The sequence below is a fragment of the Poromitra crassiceps genome (assembly GCF_964638095.1).
Source record: "Poromitra crassiceps genome assembly, contig: HAP1_SCAFFOLD_1639, whole genome shotgun sequence".
Classification (NCBI taxonomy): Eukaryota; Metazoa; Chordata; class Actinopteri; order Beryciformes; family Melamphaidae; genus Poromitra; species Poromitra crassiceps.
In genome coordinates this window covers 15,221-26,629 of record NW_028150774.1, presented here as the reverse complement: position 1 = coordinate 26,629, position 11,409 = coordinate 15,221, and the positions used below count along the sequence as shown (strand labels likewise).

General features: G+C 42.7%; 1 long non-coding RNA gene across 1 annotated transcript; it reads left to right on the top strand.

Annotated features, from left to right (window-relative positions):
• Nucleotides 1-4,057: 4,057 nt before the first annotated feature.
• LOC310771972 lies at nucleotides 4,058-9,506 on the top strand. Its single transcript, XR_014552466.1, has 5 exons — nucleotides 4,058-4,194; nucleotides 5,167-5,215; nucleotides 5,644-5,751; nucleotides 6,593-6,705; nucleotides 8,930-9,506. It is a non-coding gene; the product is annotated as an uncharacterized lncRNA (long non-coding RNA).
• The last annotated feature ends 1,903 nt before the right edge of the window (nucleotides 9,507-11,409 follow it).

Genomic DNA, 11,409 nt, shown 5'->3' with positions numbered 1-11,409 from the left:
ACCGAGGAAGTAAAACCTCTCACTTTCTCGCGCTTTCTGCGCCCTTTCTGGCTCATGACTCAATGAGTTTGCTTGCCTGTATCAAATCAATACATCCCATACATCATTGGAACGGGAATAGTCTCAGCTAAAGCATCTCCAGTAAACAGCCTACATGGCAAGCATTTTTAGAATATACAGTAGGCCTAATGTACAGTAAACACTATCTTTGAACTTACTGCAAAATTATAACATGAAATTCACTGTTCAAATGAGATGTCAACCAATGCCAATATGGCAATATATATATAGCCTATATGGGAAGGGGGGTTTACATAAACAGCTCGACTTGCACTATATGAGATAAGAAAGGCCACGCCATGAAATAAAATAATACATTATGATGCATAATATGCTCAAAATTATTATAATTAGGCTATCACTGGTATGGCCAAACGTCAACAAAAATTATTTGAAAATGAAATTTTTGTTTGCTAAATATATGTTATGTAGGCTATGTAAAAAAGATTCAATCGATCTTTTTTCAATAGCTACATTTTGACTGGGTTGGTAAATATTCTATAAGGCCGGAATTTTGGAACGATACCTGTAGAAAATCCCCTCATTTCATATTCCTCCAACTGCCTCCTCACTACTTCCCTTTACTGCTCTCTGGATGGGCGGAGCCCGAGAGCTAATAAGGCCAGTCACATCACCTGTGGCAAATCCTCTGCTGCAAACCATGGGAGCACAAGCTGGCTGGCCTCCACTGGATTCCTCACCTTCACTGTTTGCTGTGTAAATGATTAGTAAGTTTTCCTTTTATTTGACTTTGCTTTGGTAATTTATGATTATTGGTTGCACTGCTTAAGTTCCTTTAATTGTAGTTATTCCTTCATTTTGGATATTATATAATTAGTAATTGGTTGGATTGTTTGGATTTAATTGTTACTTTTGTTGAATCACTGTGGATTGACTTATGTTCTTTTCTTTCTCTATCACCAGCAAACCGCAACAACATAATGGGTGTATAAATAAAAGACTGGTGTTGGAATCCAAGCCTCTGCTGTATTCTGTCCTGGCCGACAGGCCATTGTGTTGGGCCTCACCTGGAACCAGGCCTTAGACCTGAGCTGCACCCACCCTCACCACCATTCCTTATCACTGATATTTTTCAATACCGGTTGCATTGGGGCCATTGAAAATCCTAGCATAATCCCTGCTGTCCGTGGTGCTGAAATTGAATGGAGGGAGAGATAGACACACATCGTTTTGGTTCAAACAGTATAATGAATTTATTTATTTGACATTTCCAACCATGCTTGAGCGGCGAGCTTTTAATTTGCTGGCCCATGTCAACAAATACGGGCTAAAAGCCGCAATTACTGGCTAACGGAATCCCTGAACTGCGTGTCTCAGCAGCCAGCAGTATAGAACTGGGCTTTTACTGATGCACTTTCTGAAGGCTATTTACTTGATTAGACTTCTATTTTCGTTTAGGATATTTTTTTTTCCCGTTATTGTATAATTGTTTTCAGTTAATCAGGCAAGCTTATCCTATTGGAATTTATAATGATTTCGTATGACATTTTACACAGCTGCAGGGCGCAGCAAAGTAAAGGATTATAAAGGTGTAAATGTGGGAGACATTTTATTGTTTTCCTTTGCAGGGGTGAAAGTGGATTGGCCGTACTACTCCAACCTTCATCGCATCATTGTTCTCGTCCCGCCCCAGCTTCATGCATCCCTGAACACGCATACTTTTTTTTACATCATGTCTATAGCAAATTATTTATTTAATTATTTAAAGTTAGTAGCCTACTTAATTAACCTGTGTTGTGTGGCACAATTCTGCTTGTGCTTTAAGTAAAACAGTTGTCTAATGGTAAAGTAAAGGCGAATAAGAATTATGCAAAGGACAAATAATATGAAGAAGCAAGAATATGAAAATGGATTAAAAAAGGCATCATCAAACATCTTTGAACAACACATCTTTGTTTTAATTTTGCATGGGCTCCACAATCATTTCGAGGATTCGAGCCAACCCATTTAGCAGCATCTGAGAGAGAAAGAGAGAGAAAATTGGCACGCAGCCTACAGAAGTTTAAAAGTCGAAACGAGTTCTGTATGTAGCTTAAATAATCAAACATCAAAGCTTAATTGTAGAAGCCATTTATGTATGTTGTTGACACTACACCCCCTGTACTGATGAATGCTGGTAACCAAGGTGATATGTATAACATAATGCAGAGGCAAAATGACATCACTGCTCTTCTTGCTCAACAAATCTGTCTTCTACTTTACCACCACGAGACATACCTGTTTATGATGGTGATCCTTTACAGTATGAAGTTTTCATCAAAGCATTTGAGAGAGGAGTGGAAAGAAGGACTGACAGACAGTGACTGCTTGCATTTTCTAGGACAGTACACTAGAGGGCATCCAAAAGACTTAATTCGAAGCTGCCAACATTTACCTCCAGCCCAAGGCTATAAAAAAGCGAAAGATCTGCTGAAAGAACATTTTGGTAATGAGCATAAGATTGCCACTGCATATATGGACAAAGCATTTGCCTGGTCAGCGATCAAGTCAGAGGATGTGAAAACACTGCAAGTGTTTTCCCTGTTTCTTAGAGGTTGTTGCAATGCAATGGAACATCTTGCCTAGGCTATATGGATGAAATGAATGTTGCTTCCAATATGAAGATCATCCTTCTGAAACTGCCTTACAAGCTCAGAGACAAGTGGAGGAACAGGGCGTGTCAGTTACAGGAGCAGCATGGACAAAGAGCAACATTTTCTGACCTGGTAGACTTCATAGAGAGACAAGTGAAGATACTGTCAGATCCACTTTTTGGAAACATCCAGGATGCTAAGCCAATTGCAACTGTCAGAGAGAAGAGCCTGGTGACGCGATTTATTAAGAAAATCTGTTAAATTTCTACAGAGGGTCGATGCTTTTTTAAGTTCAGCTTTGAGTTCTTCGTTTAATAGTCAGGATGAACATAAATTCATGCTACAGAAACATCCTGTGCGCCCTGTGTTTTACACTCTTCCTAAGATCCACAAGAGCTGTACAGAAACGCTCCCTGTCGCTGGAAGCCAATCCATCACTGAACCCATTTCACAATATATTGACCGACACATCAGAAGTATGGTGGCCACACTTCCTTCTTTTGTCAAAGACACCACTGATTTTCTTAATAAGTTGAGTTCTTTACAACACACTGTAGAAAATAGCATTCTATGCACAATGGATGTTAATAGTCTGTATACAAATGTGCCCCATGTGGAGGGTTTGCAAGCCCTGGCACACTTTTTAGACAAAAGACACACTCCGACACCCCCTACTGGTTTCTTGACGGATCTGGCTAGACTGGTTTTAGAGATTAATTACTTTAGGTTTGAAAATGCATTTTACTTGCAGTGTCAGGGTGTTCACTGCATGAAAAGCCTGTTATGCGGGCCAATGCAGAACTGCAAAACGTTAGCTATGCAGCACTTTCTGGCACTTTGCAGCTAGCACAGAATAATCCCACTTATTACCACATATACCTCAATAGATTACCCCCCCCCCCAGCCCCCTACTGTGGGAGGCTTTTATATGTCAATGGGCATGTTGTGATGCAAATCACAACACCCCCCCTCCCCTATCCTGGTCCAGGATGAGGGGCTTTAACACCTCAGGATGAGAGAGTTAGAGAGAGAGATCTTGAGCCCAAAATGTAAATTAATTAATTTTAACCCGCACCATACACTTTAAAAGTTCAACATTCAACTTTCAAAGTCAAGTTAAACTGTTTTTATTTATAAAATGCACAGTAGTATAATACAAGGTCATTCTGAAAAATGAAATTATGACAAGGCAAGCAATTACAGAAGAATGCATTCACCTTCTTCTGAAATAAGTTTATAATGTAAGGTTCAGTTAATATAAGAACAAAGCAAGAACAATAAGGTACAGGGTCCATACAGCTTTTGAAGAGTAAAATTCAAGCACTTTCACAGGATTTGAAGCTATGCTTCTTTGTAACGTCATCACGTTATGGGACCTTCACATGGTCTCCCAGAGCAATCCAGATGGGTCTCGCGAGAGCTCGTAACGTGATCGCGGAAGGAGGAGATGTTGGTTTGCTGCTCTGCTGCCTATCGATGCCTGCTAACCATGGCTGATATCGACACGGACAGCCCACAGGAACGCAATACCAAGCTTTCGGTAAGAATATACATTAAATAATGATTTAAGGAGGATTCTAGGATTTAACATTAGATTAGATTATATTTTGAAGCGGAGCCTTTGTTGTCGCATTTGTTGTCGCACACGTGACATCACAGCTGCGACCAAACATGGCTGCTGCCAGTCTGTTGTTTTTCAGTTTCAGAATGATCAAAAAGCTACTGTAATTTGCAATCCATGTCCCACACAGGTTCCGAGAGGAGGGGAAACCTCTAAGCTGGCATTACGTTAAATCAAAGCTGGCGATGATGCAGTGGATATGTTTGTTGTTTGTGTTAGCGAGTTTCGTTAGCATTTAGCTCGTAGCGCGGCCTACCGGCCGCTTGGCAGACAAACTTTTACATTTACAGTCTGTGGCTTGTGATCAAACAGCCCCACAAAAGCACTTAATACACAGAGGTGGCGTAAACTTATAGAAACTAATGGAAACCCCTTTACCCGAAATGAAACATCCAGGGATTGTGTATTTAACTCCAAAAAACCACTCGCTAACGTTAAGCTAACCGCGCTAGTTAGCGTTAGCTGCTGGACCACTGAGCTAAATAAGTGCTGGACAGAGCAATCTTAACAGGCTCTAACTGCTTTCTAGCTGTAAATAATTTGTGGTAACCTTTTCCTTAAGTTATGCAGAGCAGCAACCTTTGGAAATAGCATATTTAGAGCGGAGTTTCTGGACTTGGTGAGTGTTATGTGACGCGCGTGGGGGGAAATGGCCCTCGTTTATCAGCGGAGGTAAACCAATAATACAGCATGTTTTTCTGTAGCTGTGGTCAGGAGGGAACAACTGACTGATATCAGATAGGCTATTTCATTGTCCACCTTCAAACTGATATTGATCTAAGGCATTTATCATATCTACTCTATATCTCCAGAGGAAATCTACTACAGTACCACGTCACACTTAAAGGAGAACTTCAATGAATGCTTCACAATTTTCCTCTTTTTTTACAGAATATCTCATAGCAGTGTCCCCTCTGCACCTCCTTGCCAATAGGCTATGGTAAGTTCATATTTTTGTCATATTATTGTTTATCTGTTATCATAATGTACCTAATGCATGTTTAATATGATGCTATCTGGGCAGATAACACTTATGACTTCATTCACCAAGCCAGGCTGCAGCTGTACAGCAGTTTCTTTGTTTCTTTGTTGTTGTTTTTGCTGTACAGCAGCCAGGCTGGCTGAGTGATGTCACTGGTGTTATCTGCCCAGATGGCTTTTTATTGAGCGCGTGCCAGCTGCTTTACAAAAACCAGTTTAGATGCAGCTATGTGTGGGAAAAACAAAACAAGATAATCCTATTGCTTCATACCCCTCTCACATATTAATGTGAAGTGGTCTCCAACCTGCACTGTGCTCTTTTAAGTGCAATGAACTGACTGGAAACTTTATCTTACATCTAATCTTTTCAATGTTTTTTCTCATGAGCCTGTTCACACTCCGCAGACAGCTCTACTTGCCTGACGTGGCCGGTCTCCATTCCTCCAAACCGGAGCAGCGCCAGCTGCATACTGCATGTAGCTACACTGACTATCGGCAAGTACCTCATACTACTTCACATCAAAAAATCACAACTATCTCATATCAGAGCACTCTGGACAGAGCGTGACCGATTTTCCACAGTCAGAAAATATAACGAATAAAATATGATGCATTATTATTCATTAAACCATCCAGCATTATATAAGAATTAAAAGCTCCTTCTACCACTGCAACTACCAACAGAGAAAGAATGAAAATAAAACAAGACAGACTGCCTCTGTCCCCTTGCTCTGACCAGTGTTGCCAGATCTTGCCAGAGAAACAACCAACCAGGTTAAGCTCCAGCCCGTCTGAGACCCTTCTCCCTGCCTTCCTCAGATGCCTGAGCTGGAGTAGCGGGCTGGAGTAGGTTGAACACCTGGTTGCTTGTTTTTCTGGTGAGATCTAGCTCGTAACACTGGCTCTGAACGCACTGAAACTGAATTTCTGTTCATCTGACAGTTCAGATGATGCTCCAACCATTTTTTATTAAATTTATGAACGCACAAATAAATAGCAAAACAATCAGCTGGGTCATGATTACTTTTAACTCATTAACCCATGTTCGCATAATTTAGTTATCTCTGTGTGTGGGCTCTACTAGGCTGCGTGCGAACCACATACCCTTTACAAGGATTAAACCTAAGTGTACTTCTCTCTCATACGCACACACATACACGGAACCACTGCTCTAGTGTGTCTGTAGATATCTGTATATTTTATATGCTTATATGGAAATGTGATGTTATGGAGCTGTATCGTACCAGAGAGTGAGACTAAGACAAAGGACAGTCTTCCATGGCACAATTCTGAAACAATTTTGTATTTATAACATACTACTTTAATTGTTTTTCAGCTGCCTGTAAAACGTGGTATGAGACTGTACGCCGGACCTTCCACTTCAGCCAACCTGGGCTAGAGGGGAAGGGGACAGCCGCAAAGATTTCGTGCCGGAGTCGAAGATTGAGGGTAAATAAGGGACTTACTAGACTAGGCATTAAAGGGAGAGTGCGGATTATTGGACATAATGTTTTATGAACTCCATACCAGCTGTAGAGTGTCTGGGGAGCTGACTTGCTGATCCATGATTCCCGTAGGCGGAGCTCTAGCTTGATCTGAGTGGAGAAAAACCGAGTCCCGGAGGACACTCTAGGGTCACAGAGTTATCAAGTTTTACTCCTAAAGAAAGCATGCATGTGCTATGACATCTCATTTCAACAATAAAACCGCAGTCTTGCTGTTGATCAGACCGTGCTATTTATTGGCACTACTTTCTGGCTCCGCACTGCATCCGCGGTGGTCACTATAACGCTGTGTACAGGTGTTTCAGACACAGCACGCTCTGTAGCCTTGACTTCTGTTGTGATGAAGGTATTTGAGCGTATTGTCTGTGATCACCTGTCCAATGTTGAGATGGACAGCTTCCAGTTCGCTTATCGTGCCAACAGGTCTGTCGAGGATGCTGTGTCTCTGTGTCTCCACAGCATCCTACAGCACCTGGAGGCCCCCGCCACTTACGTTAGAGTTTTATTTATCGATTTTAGCTCTGCGTTTAACACGATCGTGCCCTCCAAACTATTTGATAAACTTATGGCTCTAGGGATCAATCACTCTCTATGCCTTTGGATTCTCGACTTCCTGTCTAACAGGAAGCAAGTAGTTAAAATAGGCAACATGCTCTCTCGAACTATGACTCAACACCGGGGCCCCTCAGGGTTGCGTTCTTTCAGCCCTTCTCTTTGCACTTTATACCAACGATTTTATTTCCCACTCTCAATTTGTTTCGTTTTTTAAGTACGCGGACGACACTACGGTGGTCGGGTATATTAAAAACGGTGATGAATCTGCCTACAGGGCCGAAGTGGCAGCCCTAGTCAACTGGTGCACTTTAAACAATCTTGTCTTAAATTTAGATAAGACCAAGGAAATGATTATTGATTTCCGCAAAAGCGGCTCAGTGCCCCCCTCTCTGGTCATTTGTGACCAGCCGGTCGACAGGGTTGACAGCTTGAAATTTCTGGGCACCACCATATGCCGCTCCCTGAAATGGGAAGTCAACACTTGTAACATTGTGAGCAAAGCCCACCAGAGGCTTCACTTTCTGAGGCAGCTCAAGAAGTTTGGTGTGTCTGGGGAGGCGATGGCTCACTTCTACAGAGCCACTGTGGAAAGTGTCCTCACCTTCTCAGTCACAGTGTGGTACGGCTGAGTAACTTCGTCAGATCGACCTGGAATGGGCAGAGAGAGAGGGGAGAGAGAAAGAGGTGGAGCAAGAAGACGCAGATCAACAGAGTTGGAGAGTTACTGCTGCCGAGTAGCCTAGCCTATATTAGGCTATGTCATTTTTATTTATTTTTTAACTGACAACATTGTTAGATTTAGGTTTTAACATTGTTAGTCTCTCGTACCATGGGATTTGGTGCAGTGCTCTTCTACTGAAGAGCACTGCAGTGACCAGGGTAAGAGAGACTACAGTAGGCTACCTAAATCTAACAATGTTGTCAGGTAAAAAAATAAAAATAGATACATAGACTATATTCTCCCGGTAGCTCTCCAACTCTGTTGATCTGCGTATTTTCTATTCTCTTCTCTTCATCTTCTCTCCTCTCTCTCTGCCCATTCTAGGTCAAGGTCAAGGTCTAGCTCCTCATCTGTGTATTCAGGTTCATAAAGACATCCCCTCGAATCTGGTGTAAACGGCATATATTCATTGCTTTCATAGTCAAGACATGTTTAGTATGTTTTAGTAGCCTGTTTACAGAGCGCGCTGTGTCTGAAACACCTGTACACAGCGTTATAGTGCGGAGCCAGAAAGTAGTGCCAATAAATAGCACGGTCTGATCAACAGCAAGACTGCGGTTTTATTGTTGAAATGAGATGTCATAACACATGCATGCTTTCTTTAGGAGTCAAACTTGATAACTCCGTGACCCTAGAATGTCAGTCGGGACTAGTTTTTCTCAACTCAGATCAAGCTAGAGCCCCGCCCACGGGAATCATGGATCAGCAAGTCAGCTCCCCAGACACTCTACAACTGGTATGGAGTTCATACAACGTTATGTCCAATAATCCGCACTATCTTTAAGATTACGTGATCTTTTACTTTGAAGGTAATTGTTATTGTTACTGCACCGCATGAGGGAAACTAGTTAGTTGTTTAGCAGTTACTGACTGCGTCTGATTGTGTTTACAGCTCTTCACATTGAGGGCAAGCATGCTGACTGCGAGTGAAAAGGAGATGTGGGGAGGCGTCATACCAGATCTCATGTCGGATGAGGAGGACGGCACTGTAGCTGGAGTCGATGGATGGATTGTGCGGCCACCATCTTTTCGCAGCCACGAGCTCAGTGACTTGTGTGACTCCAGGGCAGGCTGGACGCCATTCCTGTCCACCCAGCTTCCCACATGACACGCCGCCCTCCGCGGCTTGGGGGACCATTTTCGGACAGACTTGCCCCCCGAAAAATGGAGCCAGAGGCCAAAAAACACTGCGTTCCCACTGGTCCTTGAAATCCTTGAAAGTTTGTGGATTTGGGGGGAGAATCTAGGCTTTAAAAGTTTGTGAAAATAGACATGTGTCCTGGAAAACTCTTTGTTGCTTTTTTCCCAGTAAGAGCTGGTGTGTGTGTGTTATGAAGAAGCGCATTTCCTGTGTGGATTTGATGTTGAGGAAGGCGTGTTTTTGTTATTTCATATTTTGAGATTGTGCATTGTTTTACAATTTCTTTTTGCAGTGTGCTGTGGTTTATATTAAAAGCTTTTCCTCAATATTCCTTGATTTATGTATTTTTTCCACTCTCCCAATACATTGATCTCATTGCAGTGTAAAATGTGTATTTAGACACAATTTATTATTATGAAATTCATTTATTATTAATAAAAGCAGCATTGTGGGGGGGCGGGGGGTTTACGTGGGGTTAGGACCTGAGCCAATCGGTGTTTATCTATCCACCCACGTGGGGGTAGGACCTGAGCCAATCGGTGTTGATATCCACCCACGTGGGCTTAGGCCCTGAGCCAATCAGCGCTGACCTATAGAATTGTACCAACCAGTCAGTTTCAGCTGTTTGTAGTTGTCATCCAATCATTACCTTCCTATATAGCCAGAGACTCCAATAGTGTGACTGAGGTGAGCCTTTGATGCCCCCATCAAAGGTGTTAAGTAGTGTCCTCTGTCATTTTCACACCTCATGAATGGCCCGCGGGGGATCTGAAAAGGGCTCTATTTGGGTTTATTTGGGACTGGAATAGTGGTGAATAGTACCGAATAGTGTCTGCATATTGTGCTCTAATTGGTCATATGCTGGCCCGCATAGCAGGGATTTCATGCAGTGGTTAGTATGGGAAGTCCTTGTTCTCCAAACTATGCCAACCTGTTCATGGGTAAATTTGAAGAAGACTTTGTATATCTTAATAACCCCTTTTCAGAATTATTACTTTGTTGGTTTAGATTTAAACCAACCCCCCCTCCCTGCCTCTCTCCCTCTCTCTCTCTCTCACACACACACACACACACACACACACACACACACTATAGGGTGATTATAGTAGAAGTGTGTGTGTGTGTGTGTGTGTGTGTGTGTGTGTGTGTGTGTGTGTGTGTGCGCGCGCGCGCGCGCGTGTGTGTGTGCGTGCACGTGCGTGGTTGCAGGTTCAGCCAGGGTAATTCCACAGTGTTGGAGAATAGGGGGAGAGGCGTTTGTCTGCCAGGAAGGCTAGGCTATTATTACTGAAGATGTAGCTGCTACATTGTGTGTAAACTGTTCAGTACACATGTACGATACTTGTTTTTGTCAAACGCAGATTCCAGGAATTACCCTGGCTGAACCTGCAACCACGCACGTGCACGCACACGCGCGCGCGCGCGCGCGCGCACACACACACACACACACACACACACACACACACACACTTCTACTATATGTTAATCACCCTATAGTGTGTGTGTGTGTGTGTGTGTGTGTGTGTGTGTGTGTGTGTGTGTGTGTGTGTGAGAGAGAGAGGCAGGGAGGGGGGGTTGGTTTAAATCTAAACCAACAAAGTAATAATTGTGAAAAGGGGTTATTAAGATATACAAAGTCTTCTTCAAATTTACCCATGAACAGGTTGGCATAGTTTGGAGAACAAGGACTTCCCATACTAACACCCTGACACTGCAAGTAAAATGCATTTTCAAACCTAAAGTAATTAATCTCTAATACCAGTCTAGCCAGATCCGTCAAGAAACCAGTAGGGGGTGTCGGAGTGTGTCTTTTGTCTAAAAAGTGTGCCAGGGCTTGCAAACCCTCCACATGGGGCACATTTGTATACAGACTATTAACATCCATTGTGCATAGAATGCTATTTTCTACAGTGTGTTGTAAAGAACTCAACTTATTAAGAAAATCAGTGGTGTCTTTGACAAAAGAAGGAAGTGTGGCCACCATACTTCTGATGTGTCGGTCAATATATTGTGAAATGGGTTCAGTGATGGATTGGCTTCCAGCGACAGGGAGCGTTTCTGTACAGCTCTTGTGGATCTTAGGAAGAGTGTAAAACACAGGGCGCACAGGATGTTTCTGTAGCATGATTGTTCATCCTGACTATTAAACGAAGAACTCAAAGCTGAACTTAAAAAAGCATCGACCCTCTGTAGAAATTTAACAGATTTTCTTAATAAATCGCGTCACCAGG